Source organism: Acinonyx jubatus, chromosome C1 (assembly GCF_027475565.1).
Source record: "Acinonyx jubatus isolate Ajub_Pintada_27869175 chromosome C1, VMU_Ajub_asm_v1.0, whole genome shotgun sequence".
In the NCBI taxonomy this organism is placed as follows: domain Eukaryota; kingdom Metazoa; phylum Chordata; class Mammalia; order Carnivora; family Felidae; genus Acinonyx; species Acinonyx jubatus.
Window position 1 is genome coordinate 90,225,759 of NC_069381.1, and position 19,983 is coordinate 90,245,741.

A 19,983-nucleotide genomic window follows, 5' to 3' on the forward strand; every position below is an offset into this window, starting at 1 on the left:
GTTCTCAAAGCCAGCAGCAGAATGTAGGAGGAAGACAGGTGTGCAACTTCTGCCTCACTTGGCTAAAATGAGCTAGCTTGCTATCCTTCTCTTCCCTCTCTCCTCCTTGCAACTGGCATGTGCTCTTAGCAGCAAGCCATGTGATGCCCCACCAATCCTGGAGGACCCAAGTTGAAAGGATCTTGGTCCCTGAATGACATGGCAGAGCAAAGCTGCCCTGTCCCACTGACTTGTCCTCTGCAGACTGTTGTGTGAGAGACTTCTGTGACAGACTTCTTTCAAGTTGCTATATTGTAGATCTCTTTGATACAGCCCTTAGCCTTTGTCTTAACGCACCTGCCCTCATGTGTCCTAATCCTTCAGGCTGTCCCAACTTGCTTACTTGGTAAGCTCCAGTTCATCACTTTTGCAAAAGGCCACGACTCTCGCAGGACCCAGCAGAATTAATCCTTTCTTGCCTGTGCTCTCCATAGCACATTTACTTGATGACATCGCTAATACCAGACCACTGTCATTTGATTTTTCATTTGTTCCATGGTCTGTTCCATGACCATACTCCTCCAACAGAAAGATGAGTACCATTTTTTTGAGAGACAGAGAGCATGGGAGAGGGGCAGAGGGAAGGAGGGGCGGAGAGAGAGAGAGGGAGAGAGAGAGAGAGAGAGAGAGAGAGAGAGAGAGAGAGAGAGAGAATCTTATGCAGGCTCTATGCTGAGTAAAGAGCCCAATGCAGGGTTCAATCCCATGACCCTGGGATCATGACTTGAGATGAAATCAAGAGTCGGACACTCAAGCAACTGAGAACCCAGGCATCCCAGAAAGGTGAGCAACATTTTAAACTTTATCTTTGAATCTTCAGACCAAAGTTTAGCATGTGGTAGGAGGCCAATATAATTTCAAAGGTAAATGAATAATGGCTCATCTCTTCATCTTCTAGCTTAGCAGTAAAGAGCATTTGAAAGGTTAAGGAGCAGAAGACAGAAAATGAGAGAAAGGAAATAAATGAGGAGGATAGAAACAAGGGTGAAGCAGAGACCATATCCTCAATGTCTTCTGAATCCCCACCAGCACCTGGCCCTCTGTAGGAACTCAATAACTGCTTATTGATTGGACCTGGCCTTTGCTTGCCATGATGGCTTCCTTCCGTCAGATCCCAAGGAAGCTGCTATAGGAAGTCACTCAGGAGACTAAAAGAATAGCAAGGGTGGGGTGTCAGGACGGCCGTTAATTTACAACACCTATTATTCAAATCATTGAGGAAACAAGTATACATTAGATATACGCACATGTTTAGATATGTGGCTTTATTTAACATATTCCAGTGTATGTAGTGTCTCATGATTATATGATAGCCATTAAAACCCATTTCTTCACTTTACCAGATTTTCAAACAGAAACTTTCAAAGGAGATTGCGCATGGTAACACACACTAGAGAAAGAGCTGGGAAACTCAGTGGCCTTTAATTATTCAGGATTTAATCATGCAGGCATGTACAATCAATATTTGTTCATCTTAATCTGATTACCAGCTAGTGGTGCTCAGTACCTCCATCAACAGGATAACAATATGACACATTTCATAGACTTTCCCTACATTCTTCCAACAAGCGTATTGGAAGGATTTTAATCAGCTAATGAACTCATCAATGGCATTTTCAGGAGCCAAGGCACCTTCTGGCTCCTACATCCCATGACCATATTTGCCTGACATCTTGTGGCCACAAGGAACATGACAGTCTATAAACTCAACATCTGTACACGGTGCAAACAGCATCTTTGAATGCTAATGTCAGCATTACAGTTAGGGCAAACACAAAACTGTTTAGGAGATGTGTGACATGTAATTATTTCATCTAATTAAAATGGAAACTAGCCTTTTCTTTTTATATTTACGAGGCAGGTTGGAACATGCGGTTCAGTCCTTCTAAGGAAAGGAACGGGGCCTCTATCTGGGCTCTACAACAGCTGGCTCAGTGTCAACCACCTGGGCCACAATGCTTCTCCTGAGAAAGATCCACCAAAACAGAATGTGTCTCACTGGAATGAGAGAAGAAGGAGTACCTGTGGTCAGCTCCTCTGGGACAGAGGATTTCAAGCTGGGATTGTTAGAACAAAGAAGGAAGAATCCCCTGAGTACTAAAGAGAGGACTGATAAAAGGTCTCATTTTCAACACATATGGTTTAGTGTTGTGGCTCACAAACTTTGTTTTTTAGCACTGGGAACATTTTGTTCAAAACCAAATTTACTGTGGAATCCTATAAATATAAAACAGAAAAAAACTGGTAAAAGATGCTTTGATTGAATCATGTGATCTAAACTCCACTGGCCTAGCTTCCCTTGTTCCCCTAGGGTACCTCCCCAAACCTAGCCATTTGAGGGAACAGCTTGAAAACCATTGGAAAGATGGAAATTATTAGATCTGAAATCAGAACTCCTAGTTTTGTATTCCAACTCTACCCCTTAGTAGCCAGGCATCATTTAATAAGTCATTAACCTTTCTAAACCTCAGGTTCTTCATCTATAAAATAGGGGAAATAATATTTATTCCACAGGGTTATTGGCAACATTAAAGGAGGCAGTAAAATGAAAGTGCTTTGTAATTACCAGACAGATGATCATGTTGTCCTTATTAGACAGCTGTAATGGGCAGTCACGCAACCAAGAGGAACAGGCTCCAGACAATGCCCTGCATTGTCTTCTCGCCCATTCCAAGGAAATCTGGAGGAATCCATTGGAAGTCTCATTTGACAAATATGTCTCTAGTAGGTTAGAATAGTGAAGACACAGTGGAATGCTCTGAACACTAGACTATAGGGCCCTCAAAACACATGTCGGTTCATTATCACCACCTTGCTTAGGAAGGATAGTTTTCACTGAATCTGTTGCCCACTCCCACCTTAAATGATAACCACATCAGAAGATCTATAGATGTCCTAACAGAAGGTACAGATACAGGGACACAGAGAAGTTGTAGCTTGTCTCTGAGCACGCAGCAAGGTCATGACTGAGCTGGAACTAGATTCCGTTTGTCTTGTCACTCAGTGATCATCTACCTGCCTAGGACAGCCTGTCATACAAAGGACACCAGTCTACATCAGTGAAGGGAAGAAAGAAAGCTAGTGCTGCACTGAAGAAACCCAATGGAGATAACCAGTAAGACAATTCCAGAATCACTTCTGGGAGCTCAGAGCCAGCCGGCCTGGGACAGCAGGAAGAAAGCTGGCATTTGCTTCCCTTGGGAATGGAATATGTTCTTTGCTGGGAATAGGACCAGGAAATATTTTTAGGTGTTTCCAGGGATAATTGTGACTAACCACAATAATCTTGACCATCCCATGACTGGGGACACCCAGAGCCCCAGGAGTGTGTGATACCGGGTGAGGGAGTGAAGCAGGAGGTATTGGTAATGTGACAGCCAGCTGGAGGTTACCAATGAGCTAGGATGAAGACAAACACAGAAGACCTGGCTTATCCCACAGCACACCTTTAACACGTGAGAATAAATTCTGAAGGAAAGATGTAACATTTCCAGTAGAGAACTTCAAAAATAAGCTATGTGATGTGTGATCCTGACCCAAAAAAAAAAAGGACAGAAGAAGCATCAGATATCCTACCAAACCCTCTTCTTAGGCTGAAAATGATATGGTTGTACTGTGCCATTAGAGATAATTTAAAAGAAAATGGATATTTAATTTAAAGATCATTTCTGGCTATTACATAAACCACCAAAATCAGAACCACAGGCAATCTTGTCTGTTAATGGTCCAGGCATTTGTGCCTTTTCTCTCATGCTCTTTAATATTTGCTGTTTCCTTTATTTGAACCAAAAGGAGAAAAAGTTCAGCTGCAGAAATAGAACATGTCACACTTGAATTCAGTAGAGTTTTTTAAAAAAAGAGAGCCTTCTGAGGCAAGATGATAAATGGCCAATAAGAAACAGGGGTGCCTGGGGGGTTGGCAAGGAGGGGCTAACCATGCTTGGGAGAATTCAGGATTCAGTGATAGGTAGCTGCTGTTTCTATCCTCAAAGAAAGAGCGATCGATTCACTTTTAAGGAAAACAAGCTGGATCCTGGGGACTGCTGGAGGTGGAGAGGTGGCTTCTCTGAGCCTGCCGCACTGGGTGACCTTTGCATGGGGCCATGGAAAGAACAATGGAGAAGCAACCCTCCTAAATTAGTCATTGGGGCTGTTTGATTTGTTCCTGTACCAGATGTTCCTCCGTTGATCCCTGCCTGGCCCATATGTCCTCCGTGAACAAGAGAGCGAGAAGGAGCCAGCGGCCGCCACTTCAGAAGCAGCCACCGGAGCAGGCTAATGGAGTCCTTGGCAGGAGACCGCCACCTGATTGGTTCTTCACCATTTTTCCTAGAGATCAAGGGCATTATGCAGACAGGACACCTGCCCACTCCCAGTGCCAGGCTGGGTGTCTAGGCAGTCTTGATTCCCACTGAGTTCTGGTGAGCTCCACAGAGCCCCTCAGCTGTGTTCCTGGCCCTCTCCATCTTTTCATCCCCTTCATAAGAAGCCCCTGTGGAATTTAGTAATCAGCCACTGCCATGTTCAAAGTGGAGCCCAATCTGGCCAGCAGGTTTTCTGTTCCCTCGAGCAATATCCATCTTGTGTCCACTGAGCTGAGGGTTGGAGGGGACTCTGATGTCTCTGAGCAGAAGGTGGAGGGTTGATCACCATTTTAAGCTGGCAGGGGGGGACAAGAGGCTTGAGGACCTGTTCATTTGGGGGATTGACTAATTTTGTCCTTTTGTATCAACAAGAACTGTGCTGTGGGCCCACACGGCGAGGACGTCTTTCCCAGCTTCTCATAAGGCCAGCGAGTGGACATATAACTCTTTTGTGTGTCCACATCACCCTCTTCTTCTGGAAACTCTGCCTCCCCCTGCTTTGGGTACATTTCTCATGCTGGCCAAAGAACTCCTCTGCTATGTTCAAACGAAAATTGGGCAAAAAGTCAGTCCACCACAGGCATGGGAACCCTGAGACATGAGGCTGGGACCTATCAGTAGCCTCATGGCAGAAGCCAGAATACCACAAGTGGGACTGGGCTGACACCAGCAGTGGGCTGGCCTGACCCTGAGCACTGCTTCTGAGGACCGGCGGCAGCTCTGCCCTTCCCTTTAGCTGCCTGATCCTTCCTCTGATTACGTAGGATACTCCCGTATCTTTCTAGTAAATTACTATTTTTGCCATTGCCACTTTGAGTTTTTGTCCTTGAATCTAAAAGAGCCCTCACTAATAAATGAATCAAATCAAATGAAAACAGGACGGTACCCTGAATCCCCACATTTCTGAAAGCCTCCTGTCTGATTAACCAATTTGCCAAAAATCAATTCCTCAAATAATCTATTTGCTGAACGACCTAGTCACAAATCTGACGTTTTCCCCACACTTTGGTTTAGCTATGGCTTCTCCCGGGCTGTTACTTTCGCATTTAGCTGTGATGTTAGTCAGACTCTTCTAAATTGAATGTCAATTTCCTATGGATTTCACATCGTAAATGCCCAGGACCTTTCCAAGCGTTGCAGTTTTTATATGCAAATAGAATGAGTTTCCCTTAAATACAGCTAGCTATCCTAATGTGAGACCTTACACCCCTGTTTCTGCCTATCTCTTCTCTTTATCTTCTACTACTCCTGTCTTGTGCCCATCTTTGCCCATGCCCACCAAATGGCTGTGACAAACCATTCTAGAGCCAGGTAAAGAGTGTATCTGACTGGGGCACCTGGGTGGCTCAGTCCATTAAGCGTCTGACTCTTGATTTTGGCTCAGGACATGATCTCACAATTTCATGGGTTTGAGACCCATGTTGGACCACACTGGCAGGGAGCCTGCTTGGGATTCTCTGCTCTCTCTCTGCCCCTCCCCTGCTCACGCTCTCTCAAATAAACTTAAAAAAATGTATCTGACCAACTTTGGTAATTTGATAATTTAGCAAGTTAACCTTCAGGTGAATTGTGAAAAATTTACTTTCAATGACTTGACCCAGATCCCAAACACCTCACCTCACCAACTTGGATAAATGAAATCCAAGAAGAACTTTCAAGTTTAGTCTTTATCTACCACTCCTACCATCCCATTCAGTAAGTTACCCCATTTATCCCACCAGCGGATCTCCCCAACCCATAAAACAAATTCTGAGCCCCTGGTCTGAATGGTTGCTTTGGGAGGGCCACAACTCCCTCCTGGGCTGGACCACACTAAGCTCTGGGTGATTGTGTTACCTCGGTCCTCATAGCCAGAACTTCTGCTTCATAGCACACCAGTCACCTGCATTTATTAATTTTTAGTTACATTTATTTGCTTATTGTGTCCTTTCCCACTAAAGTTCTTGAATGCAAGAGTCCCTTCAGCATGATGTCATCACTGTATGCCAGGTGACTGGCCAATCAATGGCACCATTTGGGAACCATCCTATTTCTGGCCTCTTACATTGACCCTGCAGCTGCCTCACTTAAACCTTCTGAGTGTTTGGGCAGCCTGAGGACCAGGCCCCAGTTATCTGTGCTTTCTCTGGGAGCTCTGGCTCACCTGATGGCCTTGTGGCTGGAAGAGCCGGGCCTTACCTGCTGGACCAGCCCAGCCCAGCTCAGCTTTCTGCTTTCAGTGGACCTCAACAACTATATTCTTCTGGTCTCTGTGTCTGGGCAAACCTTTGCCACCTCTGTGGTCTACCCAAGAGAGGAAATCATGGGTCACTCACCATCTGTCATGATAGGAGATCATGCTTCAGAAAAAGCTGGCAGCTTAGAACCATACAGAGCATTGCGGTTGGCCATACAGGACTATTGTGGTTGGCCACATGGGGGTCATTTACAGGTGTTATCATTTATTTGCCATGTGATATGTTGTAAAGAAGAATTCATAATAATGACCGGTTTAGAGCACACTAGTTATGAGTTATGAGGAACAAGAAGCCACTCAGAATTAAACAACAAAATTGAGATGAACTATAAGGGAGTGGTTCTGCCAGGCCAGTTGCAAGGACAGCTGAACTGGAAAGCTGCCAGTAGTTTATCTCTGTCTGTGTGTCTCTCTCCTTCTCTACCTCTCTCTTCCACATCCCTCTGTATACTGGCTTTATCTGCACTATGAATGCTTGCACCCATCAGTCTGGTCACCCGCAAGGACAAAGAAATCTTCTGAGTTCATATGACCTTCTAACTTTTCTTCCCACAACTAAGGAGCTCAGTCTCTATGTCTCATTCCAAGACTTCAGAGGGTTTCCTGTTGGCTCAGTTTAGATAGTAAGATTTGCATGAGAACTAGAGCAGACAAGTCCAATCTTTGGATATGTGCACGGGGTGGTGAGGGAGGGATGGAGGTGGACGAGGAGAAGGAAGTGAGGCAGGTCCTGATAAGGGCTGGGGTGCTGGGAAGTTAATAGGCACTGCCAACCCCCCCTAGATTACAGCGGTTATTGTGAAAATAAATAGAGAAACAAATAGAAAATGCTTAGCTCAGAGCAGATGCTCATTACTTTGCTTTCCTCCTCTGCCCTATTGGGTCACACTTACCAACTAGCTGTGGAGAATTCACATTTAGAGTCTCTGCCTGAAGTCACACTCCTGGCCCCTAGGATTCCCAACCTTTCTCTTGCTTTCAAAAAAAAAAGGCCTGGAAAAATGTGAAATGTTTTTAATTACTGTTTAGTTCATAACTCATTCCAAAGTCTGACTGGACACAGCCTACAGCTCTCCCCTAGACCAGGTGAGAGTGGGTCTCCTGACTCTCCCACTGGCCCAGGGGCCCCGCAGCACCCGCAGCGCCTGCCTCCGGAGCAGAGGCCTTGGCCGCCATGTGGCCCGCCTCCAGGAGCTGCTGCCCACCTGCTTTACCTAAGCCAGGCCTCCTGAATTTAGGGCTGCCAAATTTAGTGAATAAAAATGCGGGACATCCAGTTAAATTTCAGATAAACTACAAACACTTTTTTAGCAGAGGAATGTCCCAAATATTCATTGTTTACCTGAAATTTGAATTTAACTGAGTGTTCTGTATTTCATCTGGGAACATGCCTTTACTTGTCTCATTCCCTAAAGTGGCTCTTGAACCACACAGACCCCAAACACACACACTTCTAACCCAAGCAGGCCCATGGGGATTGCTCAGTAAAGTAAATCATTGTCCCACCTTTGCCTGTCTGCCTCTGTCAGGAGTCTCTAACCACAGTCCTGTTCTTACTTGTCTGACCAACTTCCAACCTCAGCTCTACATGCCTGATCATTGACGCTGGACACTAGCCCAGCCCAGGCCCATAACAAACCATGCCCTTGGCTCCATACCAGATGTTTCTGTAGCCAAAATGGGCATCAACTTTGCTTATGACTAAAACACAAGGATAATAACTTAGCCCTTTCAAGTCTCCATTTGCATTTCCCTCTACAAGAGTGATCATCCATCCAGCAAGCAAGGAATCACTCCTTGTCTTGCACTATTTAATTTCCCCTTCCTTTCTAGGCACCAGTGATATATTTCAGAAAAACCTCTTTGGCCCTCATTTTCTGTGTCTGCTGAACACTCAGTACCGCTTTCTTAAGGTGGTGGCAGCATTGTTCTGGTTTGTTTCTCCGAAGCTATATTCCAGGGGGCCTCACTGAGGTAAGAATGAGGAGGAGCAGACTGTATTTGGAATTCTCCAGTTGGAGAACTGATTAGTCTTGGATCACATCCCCCAGGAATGCCAAGGTTGGTACTGTATTGGAAACGATTTCATTTGGCTTGATGACTTCCAGAAGCCACAGATTTTCATCTGAGACTAAAAGAGGTACACAGATGAAACTGTCAAAGATCCCTACAACTCAGAGCAAGCCTCAGGCCTCATAACCTCAAGATTCTGAGGGGCAAAGGGTGAGAGAAGATCAGAAAACTCCAAGCCACTGTGGCCTGCCAGATGTCAGAGGGAAGAAACACCTGCGCAAGCCACTATTGAAGATGAAACAAAACGTGTCTCAAATTAGAGAAAGCAAACTCCTTTCTCATCACAAACAAAATGTTTGGTAATTGAATGAACTTTTGCATCAACTCGTTTTGGTGGTGGTTTCAAATACAAACATCAAAAGAGTTTTTCAGAGCCCAAGAGAGAGCAGATGTTAATTAGAATAAAATTGTAGCAAGGCAGGCTGAATTTTGTTTTGTCCTGGTGTTGCATTATTAGTTCATCATATCCACTTAGTCAGCACCTGCTACTTGTGCAGAAAATAATCTACGCAAGTAACTTGGTCTGTAGAAGTCATGCTCAAAGTGCGGTCCTGGACCAAAACTATCAGTATAATTTAGGAACTTGTTAGATATGCAACTTCTTGGGTCCCACTTTAGGCCCTACCAAATCAGAGACTCTGGCAACGGAGCCCAGACTCTCTTGCTAATAAGCTCTCTTTGTGGTTCTGATGCACAGAAGCCTCTCAGATGTCACCCACGTGATTCTTGGTGATTATGCTCAAGTTCAGCCACTCTAAGACTTTTTGACAAGAGAAATGGCTAACATTTTTTTTAATGTGTCAGGAGTCTAATTTGGTCCTTTAAGCTTGCTTAGCATCAACATCAATGTCAACAGTGTTAATTCCAGACATAGAGAATTATTCAGTTACCCACAAACCTCTCCAATAGCAAATGCATTGTTTCTTATTCCTTACCCTTGTCTGGATTCTAAAGAGGGGGAACAAGAGAGGGTGGGGAAGAGGGAGAGAGATTGAGAGAGGGAGAGCAATTGAGAGAGAGAGAGATCTAAATTTTTGCCAGTCAATATGGAGCAACAGTAAAAGTGAACAGGTCTCTTAGGTGTTGCAATATTGTCTTCAGGTTTTTTCCCTGACCCTCAATACAACGGACAGATCAGTCACTTTACTTAAGAAAATCAAAAGAGAGACAGGGGAAGGATGCCTGTACCCACTCACAAGTTTTTAAGATTTATTTATACTCTACACTGTGATGGTGACAGAACTCCAGGCTTCCCTTGGGGCTGACATTCAACGTAAATTTGATAAGGTGTTTATACATTCTATGCCATCTAATTTTTCCTGCATCTTTCACTATATTATTCATTCTTCCAATCTTAATACTAGAAAAAAGATTCAAAGGATGATTCTCTCATGGCTTGCCTTGGTGGCTCAGTCGGTTAAGTGTCTGACTTTGGCTCAGGTCATGATCTCACAGTTCGTGAGTTCAAGCCCCAAATCCAGCTCTGTGCTGACAACTCAGAGCCTGGAACCTGCTTCGGATTCTGTGTCTCCCTCTCTCTCTGCCTTTCCCCTCCTCACACTCTGTCTCTCTCTCTCTCTCTCTCAAAAATAAATAAACATTTTAAAAAATCGGATGAAGACTCTTTCAAAAACATGACATTTATGAAATGAGTCTTAATTGTGACCAGCTGGACTGCCCTGCCCCCAGGTGCAGGCTCCTAAAATGATGAGGAAAGTATTTGCAATTTCTGTTCTGAAAATTAAACACTCTTGAATGAGATCTAATCTGGCATTCTTGAATGCCTAAAGGTCTCATTTTTCACTGCGGAAGACTTGTGGCTTTGGTCTCTGCCTCAGAGGTGAAGAGCTGAGACTGAAGTGTCATGCTTGGAAATCTCTGGGACTGCTCTTTGTGCCTGACTAGAACCCCGCCTCAGTAAACACAGCCTCAATCTTGATTATTTGTACCCTGTTATGTGGCTTTAAATGAAAAATGCATATATTTTTTAAAGTTTTTATTTACATTTCAGTTAATATACAGTGTAATATTAGTTTCAGGTGTATAATATAGTGATTCAACACTTGCATACAACATCCAGTGCTCATCACAGCAAGTGCCCTCCTTCATCCCCATCACCTATTTCACCCACCCCACCCCCACCATCAGTTTGCTCTCTAACCATCTGTTTGTTTTCTATAGTTAAGAGTCTGTTTCTTGGTTTGACTCTGTTTTTTCCCCTTAGCTTGTTTGTTTTGTTTCTTAAATTCCACATATGAGTGAAATCATACAGGATTTGTCTTTCTCTGACTTATTTCACTTAACATAATACTCTCTCTAGCTCCATCCGTGTTGTTACACATGGTGAATTTCTTTTTTATGGCTGAGTAATAGTTCAGTGTATGTGTGTGTCTGTGTGTGTGTGTATCACATCTTCCTTATCCATTATCAGTCGGTGGACATTTGGACTCTTTCCATAATTTGGCTATTGTAGATAATGCTGCTATAAACATCAGAGTGCATGCATCCCTTTGAATTAGTATTTCTGTATTCCTTTTTTTGTTTTGTTTTGGTTTTTGTTTTAATTTTATTTTTTTAATTTACATCCAAATTAGTTAGCATATAGTGCAACAATGATTTCAGGAATAGATTCCTTAATGCCCCTTATGCATTTAGCCCATCCCCCCTCCCAAAACCCCTCCAGTAACCCTCTGTTTGTTCTCCATATTTAAGAGTCTATTATGTTTTGTCCCCCTCCCTGTTTTTATATTATTTTTGCTTCCCTTCCCTTATGTTCATCTGTTCTGTGTCTTAAAGTACTCATATGAGTGAAATCATATGATACTTGTCTTTCTCTGACTAATTTCACTTAGCATAATACCCTCTAGTTCCATCCATATAGTTGCAAATAGCAAGATTTCATTTTTTTTTTATTGCCGAGTAATACTCCATTGTATATATATCCACGTCTTTATCCATTCATCCATCGATGGACATTTGACTTTCCATACTTTGGCTATTGTTGATAGTGCTGCTATAAACATGGGGGTGCAAGGGTCCCTTCGAAACAGCATATCTGTATAACCTTGGATAAATACCTAGTAGTGCAATTGCTGGGTTGTAGGGTAGTTCTATTTTTAATTTTTTGAGGAACCTCCATACTGTTTTCCAGAGTGGCTGCACCAGCTTGCATTCCCACCAGCAATGCAAAAGAGATTCTCTTTCTCCGCATTGTTGTTGCCTGAGTTGTTAATGTTAGCCATTCTGACAGGTGTGAGGTGGTATCTCACTGTGGTTTTGATTTGTATTTCCCTGATGATGAGTGATGTGGAGCATTTTTTCATGTGTCTCTTGGCCATCTGTATGTCTTCTTTGGAGAAGTGTCTATTTGTGTCTTTTGCCCATTTCTTCACTGGATTACTTGTTTTTGGGGTGTTGAGTTTGATCAGTTCTTTACAGACTTTGTATACTAACCCTTTATCGATATGTTGTTTGCAAATATCTTCTCCCATTCTGTCAGTTGACTTTTAGTTTTGCTAATTGTTACCTGCACTGTGCAGAAGCTTTTTATTTTGATGAGGTCCCAACAGTTCATTTTTGCTTTTGTTTCCCTTGCCTCCAGAGATGTGTTGAGTAAGAAGTTGCTGCGGCCAAGATCAAAGAGGTTTTTGTCTGCTTTCTCCTTGAGGATTTTGATGGCTTCCTGTCTTACATTTAGGCCTTTCATCCATTTTGAATTTATTTTTGTGTATGGTGTAAGAAAGTAGTCCAGGTTCATTCTTCTGCATGTCGCTGTCTAGTTTTCCCAGCACCACTTGCTGAAGAGATTGTCTTTATTCCATTGGATATTCTTTTCTGCTTTGTCTAAGATTAGTTGGCCATACGTTTGTGGGTCCATTTCTGGGTTCTCTATTCTGTTCCATTGATCTGAGTGTCTGTCGTTGTGCCAGGACCATACTGTCTTGATGATTACAGCTTTGTAGTATAGCTTGATGTCCAGGATTGTGAGGCCTCCTGTTTTGGTTTTCTTTTTCAAGATTGCTTTGGCTATTCGGGGTCTTTTCTGGTTCCATACAAATTTTAGGATTGTTTGTTTTAGTTTTGTGAAGAATGATGGTGTTATTTTGATAGGGATTGTATTGAATATGTAGATTGCTTTGGGTAGTGTCGACATTTTAACAATATTCGTTCTTCCAATTCATGAGCATAGAATATTTTTTCTACTTTTTTGTGTTCTCTTCAATTTCTTTCATAAGCTTTCTAATAGGTTCCAGTGTATAGATTTTTCACCTCTTTGGTTAGATTTATTCCTAGGTATTTTATGGGTTTTGGTGCAATTGTAAATGGGATTGATTCCTTGATTTCTCTTTCTGTTGTTTCATTGTTGGTATATAGGAATGCAACCAATTTCTGTGCATTGATTTAATATCCTGCAACTTTGCTGAATTCATGGATCAGTTCTAGCAGCTTTTTGGTGGAATCTTTTTGAGTTTTCCATATAGAGTGTCATGTCATCTGTGAAGAGTGAAAGTTTGACTTCCTCCTGGCTGATTTGGATGCCTTTTATTTCTTTGTGTTGTCTGATTGCAGAGGCTAAGACTTCCAATACTATGTTGAATAATAGTGGTGAGAGTGGACATCCCTGTCTTATTCCTGACCTTAGGGGGAAAGCTCTCAGTTTTTCCCCATTGAGGATGATATTAACATTGGGTCTTTTATATTTGGCTTTTATGATCTCGAGGTATGATCCTTCTATCCCTACTTTCTTGAGGGTTTTTATCAAGAAAGGTTGTTGTATTTTGTCAAATGCTTTCTCTGCATCTATTGAGAAGATCATATGGTTCTTGTCCTTTCTTTTATTGATGTGATGAATCCCACTGATTGTTTTTTCAGATACTGAACCAGCCCTGCATCCCTAATCCCACTTGGTTGTGGTGAATAATTTTTTTAATGTATTGTTGGAGCCGGTTGGCTAATATCTTGTTGAGGATTTTTGCATCCATGTTCATCAGGAAAATTGGTCTATAGTTCTCCTTTTTAGTGGGGTCTCTGTCTGGTTTTGGAATCAAGGAAATGCTAGAGTCATAGAAAGAGTTTGGAAGTTTGCCTTCCATTTCTATTTTTTGGAGCAGCTTCAAGAGAATAGGTCTTAACTCTCCCTTAAATGTTTGGTAGAATTCCCCTGGAAAGCCATCTGGCACTGGACTCTTGTTTTTTGGGAGATTTTTGATTACTTATTTAATTTCTTTACTGGTTATGGGTCTGTTCAAATTTTCTATTTCTTCCTGTTTCAGTTTTGGTAGTGTATATGTTTCTAGGAATTTGTCCATTTCTTCCAGATTGCCCATTTTATTGGCATATAATTGCTCATAATATTCTCTTATTATTGTTTTTATTTCTGCTGTGTTGGTTGTGATCTCTCCTCTTTAATTCTTGATTTTATTTATTTGGCTCCTTTCCTTTTTCGTTTTGATCAAACTGGCTAGTGGTTTATCAATTTTGTTAATTCTTTCAAAGAACCAGTTTCTGGTTCCATTGATCTGTTCTACTGGGGTTTTTTTGTTTGTTTGTTTGTTTCAATAGCATTAATTTCTGCTCTAATTTTTATGATTTCCTGTCTTCTGCTGGTTTTGGTTTTTATTTGCTGTTCTTTTTCCAGCTCTTTAAGGAGTAAGGATAGGTTGTGAATCTGAGGTCTTTCTTACTTCTTTAGAAAGGCCTGGATTGCTATATACTTCCCTCTTATGACTGCCTTTGCTGCGTCCCAGAGGTTTAGGGTTGTGGTGTTATAATTTTCATCAGCTTCCATGAACTTTTTAATTTCCTCTTTAACTTCTTGGTTAGCCCATTCCTTGTTTAGTAAGATGTTCTTTAGTCTCCAAGTATTTGTTACCTTTCCTAATTTTTTCTTGTGTTTGTTTTCAAGTTTCATAGCATTGTGGTCTGAAAATATGCACAGTATGATCTCGATCTTTTTGTACTTGTTGAGGGCTGATTTATGTCCCAGTATGTGGTCTATTCTGGAGAACGTTCCATGTGCACTAGAGAAGAATGTATATTCTGCTGCTTTAGGATGAAATGTTCTGAATATATCTGTTAAGTCCATCTGGTCCAGTGTGTCATTCAAAGCCATTGTTTCCTTGTTGATTTTTTTATTAGATGATCTGTGCATTGCTGTGAGTGGGGTGTTGAAGTCCCCTACTATTATGGTATTACTATCAATGAGTTTCTTTATGTTTGTGATTAATTGATTTATATATTTGGGTGCTGCCACAGTTGGCACATAAATGTTTACAATTGTTAGGTCTTCTTGGTGGATAGACCCCTTGATTATGATATAATGCCCTTCTGCATCTCTTGATACAGTCTTTCTTTTAAAGTCTAGATTGTCTGATATAAATATGGTGACTCTGGCTTTCTTTTGTTGACCATTAGCATGATAGATGGTTCTCCATCCCCTGACTTTCAATCTGAAGGTGTCTTTACATCTAAAGTGGGTCTCTTGTAAACAGCATCTAGATGGATCTTGTTTTCCTATCCATTCTGTTTCCTTACTTCTTTTGATTAGAGCATTTAGTCTATTGATGTTTAGAGTGAGTACTGAAAGATATGAATTTATTGCCATTATGTTGCTTGTAGAGGTGGTTTCTGGTGGTGTTCTCTGGTCCTGTCTAGTCTTTGTTGCTTTTGGTCTTTATTTATTTGTTGTTGTTGTTTTCATCCTTTCTCCCCTCAGAGAGTCACCCTTAAAATTTCTTGCAGGACTGGTTTAGTGGTCACGAACTCCTTTAATTTTTGTGTGTCTGGGAAACTTTTTATCTCTCCTTCTATTTTGAATGACAGCCTTGCTGGATAAAGAGTTCTTGGCTGCATATTTTTCTGATTCAGCACATTGAATACCTCCTGCCACTCCTTTCTGCCTGCCAAGTTTCTGTGGACGGGTCTGCTGCAAAACTGATCTGTCTTCCCTTGTAGGTGAGGGACTTTTTTTCCCTTGCTGCCCTCATGATTCTCTTCTTGCCTGAGTATTTTGTGAATTTGACTATAATATGCCTTGTTGATGATCGGTTTTTGTCGAATCTAATGGGGGTCCTCTGTGCTTCCTGGATTTTGATGTCTGTGTCGTTCTCCAGGTTAGGAAATTTTTCCGCTATGATTTGCTCACATAACCCTTCTACCCCCTTTTCTCTCTCTTCCTTTTCTGGGACCCCTAGAATTTTGATGTTGTTCCTTTTTAATGAGTCACTGATTTCTCTCACTGTTAAATCCTGCTCTTTTGCCTTGATTTCCCTTTTTTTCTGCTTCATTATTGTCCATAAGTTTGTCCTCTATATGGCTGATTGTCTGTTCTGCCTCACCCATCCTTGCCACCATGGCCTGCATTTGAGATTGCAGCTCAGTTATAGCATTTTTTATATCATCCTGACTAGCTTTTACTTCTTTTATCTCCACAGAAAGGATTCCAATCTATTTTCAACTCCAGCTAGTATTATTATCATACTTCTAAATTCTGGTTCAGACATCTTGCTTGTATCTGTGTTGGTTAAGTCCATGGCTGTTGTTTCTTCGTGCTCTTTCTTTTGGGGTTAATTCCTTTGTTTTGTCATTTTGAAGTGAGAAAGGAATTCATGAGGTAAAAAAATTAAAATTAAAAAAATATTAAAATTAAAAATTAAACACACACACACACAAAATCAAATAAATGATGCTAGATCCTAGGTGTGTTTTGGTCTGGATGTTGAAAGGGGCTTGATAGATTAGAGAAAAATGAGGAAAGAAAAAAGAAAAAAAAGGAAATTGTTTGAAAATTTGAAAAAATGAATACACTGAAGTAGACTAAAATGAAATGATGGAAGTAAAATAGAATTTGAAAAAAATTTACACAAAAGTAGAAAATATAGTAGAAAAAATTAAACAAAAATATTTTTAATAAAAATTGAAAATAAAAATGAATTTTTTTCTCTTTCTGTATTCAAGAAAAAGAAACAAAAAAGAGAAAAAAGAAAAATAAATAAATAAATAAAAGAAAGAAAATTGAATAAACGGACCGGTGAACAGACTGAAATACGACTGAAATTACTTTGTTTTCCCCTAGAAGTCAAACTATGAAGCGCTTTATAGTCCATAAGCTAAGCAGGCAGAGAGAGACGTGTTCCTGAAGAGCAAAGTTGGCGCAGCTGAGCAGGGCTTAGTGTAATGGCTCTGTTCTCCACCAGATGGCGTTGCTTAGCTTACCGGGGTCAATTGTTGTGGCGCCTGTAGGTGCATATGCGCATGCGCGGGAATGGTGACCATGGCGGCACCCAGCCAGTCTCCAGTATCAGAACTCTGTTCTCCCCAATCAGCAATATCGCACCCGTCCTTTGTCTTCAGCTGTCGTTAACTCCCCGCTTTTACACAGTCCGTGACCAAGCCCCAGGCAGCACCTCCCTCCTGAGTTTTGTCTCAGATGCGGCTGTTTTTCCTGACGTCTTACTTCTGAGGGACTGCGGCTTTGACGCGTTCTGCCCCTCTGCCGGAGGGTCTCACCAAGCAACGGCTGTGTGCCGGCAGCACCCAGGAACGTTTGCGGGACCGTGCTGCTGTCGATGCCCAGAGGCTGCAGCCGGGTGCCAGCCCGCCCCAGAAAAAGTTCAGGAGGTAGTGTAGCAGCTTTTCAGGGATTATGAAAAATCACAACACACATCTGGTACCAGGCTTCACCCTTAAACTACCTTGTTCCAGCACCACCAAATGTGGTTGTTCTCCTGGGTCCACGGGGGCCCTGCCTTTGGGGGACCCGCACAGCCTTTACCAGGTGTCCTCCCAGCAGGGGAACCGCCTCTGCCCGTGTGGCCTGAAGAACCCTGGACTCCACTCAGCTCCTGAGGATTCGCCCTTCCCACCAGAGCACCGTCAGGTATTGTGCTACGGAGTTTCAGACTCTGTGCTCCCCTTGTTTATAGTCTTAATGGAATTTAAACCCTCTCCTTTGTCTCTTTTTAGTTTAGTCTCTGCGGCTGTTTCCACTTTTGCACTTTCTCTCCAGCTGCTTTAGGGGGAGGGGTGCTTTTCCCGTGTTCTCTCCACCGTCTCTGTCCTCTGTCTGCATGCAAAAGTGGCTCCCTGCTTTCTGCGGCTTCTATCTCCCCCAGTTCACCATTCCACGCCATGTACCTGCTGAGTTCTGTGGTTCAGGTTGTGCAGATTGTTGTGTTAATCCTCAGATCAGTTTTCTAGGTGTGCAGGATGGTTTAGTGTTGGTCTGGCTGTATTTCATGGACGCGAGACACACAAAAAATTTCCATGCTGTTCCGCCATCTTCTATATCAGTATTTTTGTATTCTTTAGGCAATTGCTGGGTCTTAGGGTAGTTCTATTTTGTATTTTCTGAGGAACCTCCATATTGTTTTCTAGAGTGGCTACACCAGTTTGCCTTCCCACCAATGGTGCACGAGGGTTACCCTTCCTCTACATCCTTGCCAACACCTGTTGCTTCTTGTGTTTTTTTACTTTAACCATTCTGACAGGTGTAAGGTGATATCTCATTGTAGTTTTGATTTGCATTTCCCTGATGATGAGTGGTGTTGAGCATCTTTTCATGTGACTGTTGGTCATCTGTATGTTTTCTTTGGAAAAATGTCTATGCATGTCCTCTGCCCATTTTTAATTGTTGTATTCATTTTGAGGGTGTTGAGTTTTTAAAACTCCTATATTTTTAAATCTCTGGTAATTGTGTTGATCTTAGGCACTCATTCTTGGTAGGGGCTGGACGGTGAAGGAAGCTTATCGTACTCTATGGTCTTCTCAAATATCACTTTGCATTAAAGTATGTTCACAATGTCATAAATTTAACCAGTTACCAAATAGTAAATACACACTATACATCCACATGCACCCAGTGATTAGTGAGATTTGGGTTTTTGTCTGTGAGACTGCTGAAATTTATGTCACCTGCTTTACACTTTGTGATCAAAAACAAAAAAGGAAATTTAATCTTAAAATAGTAAATATACAAACAAATGGTTTGGCTTCAAAGTAATCCCCCAAAATCTGTATTAATTACTCTGGTGGTTTTAGCATGTGTGCACAAATTCTTTGATATTCCCCTCTCCTCCTTCCTGAGTGTGGGCTGGATTTAATGTCACTTTCAAAGGAGTATAGAAAGTGAAGAACAGTAACTTTACAGGGGACCGACCTGGAAGGTCCCACCTAGACCAAGTCGAGATTAACATCACCAATATAAGTTGTGGTAACGTCGTGTTGATATCATGATAAGAAGGGCACATCTCAGTGGCATTCTTCCCCACAATGCATAACTCTAGTTTAATCATGAGAAAACATCAAACACTAATTAAAGAATGTTCTACAAAACACCTGACAGTACTCTTCAAAACTATCAAGGTCACAAAAAACAAGGAGAGATGGAGAAACTATCGCGGGCTGGAAAAGACAAAAGGGACCAGGCAAAAGAATGCAGGGTGACATCCTGGATTCGCTCCTGGAACAGAAAAAGGACATTAGTGGAAACAGTGCTGAAATATGAATAAAATCTGTCCCAATGTGAATTTCTCTGTTTCGGAAAATGGACCCCGGCTCTGTATGGTGCTAATGCTCAGGCAAGGGCACATGGCACTCTTTGTCCTGTCTTTGTGATCCTTCTGTAACTCTCAGATGAACTGAAAACAATAAGTTAAAACCATAATAAGGCTATTGAATGTTTATAACCACACAAAACCATCCCTGTGACACCTGTAAATCATACCCAGGTAGCTATTACTTGATGCATTGCCGTCAATCCTAACAGATACAAGAGCTCACAAAACTTCCCACGGAAACATTACATCCTAGGAGGATGTATGAAATGGCCCCTGCTTGGGGCAGAGAGCAGTGGGAACAGGAATTCGCTGCATCAATGCCCTGCCTGGCTCCACTGCTGAGCCCCTCTCTCTCACCTGACTGCCCCACTCTGCCATTCACGGCAACTTTCTTGTTGGGCTTCCCTAGAGAAAAGGGAGCATCTGAACACTCAGCCATTTTATCTCTTCCAGGGGAACCGATCCAGCCAATCTCCTTAATTCTCCATTTGTCATAAACCCAAGACAAGGACATTTTAAATCCATTTTTGCTTGGTTTTGTTTTTTCCTCCCAGAATGAAAAGAGCTCTTTTACCTCTGAGGGTTTATGTTTCATTATTTCATTGGCATTGATTTCTTTGCCACATAGCCCAGCTCATTTCAAAAGCGTGAAATCCGTCCTTACTGTACATGCCACTGAAGTTCATTTTCTATACTAGTTCCCAGGCAGAGCTTC

General features: G+C 42.1%; 1 long non-coding RNA gene across 1 annotated transcript in view; it reads left to right on the forward strand.

Annotated features, from left to right (window-relative positions):
• Positions 1 to 16,945: 16,945 nt before the first annotated feature.
• Positions 16,946 to 19,983, forward strand: part of LOC128313947 (uncharacterized) — a 76,692-nt gene continuing 73,654 nt past the window's right edge. Inside the window, exon 1 of the long non-coding RNA XR_008295110.1 lies at positions 16,946 to 17,590. This is a non-coding gene — a long non-coding RNA (uncharacterized LOC128313947). The remainder of the gene's footprint in view (positions 17,591 to 19,983) is intronic.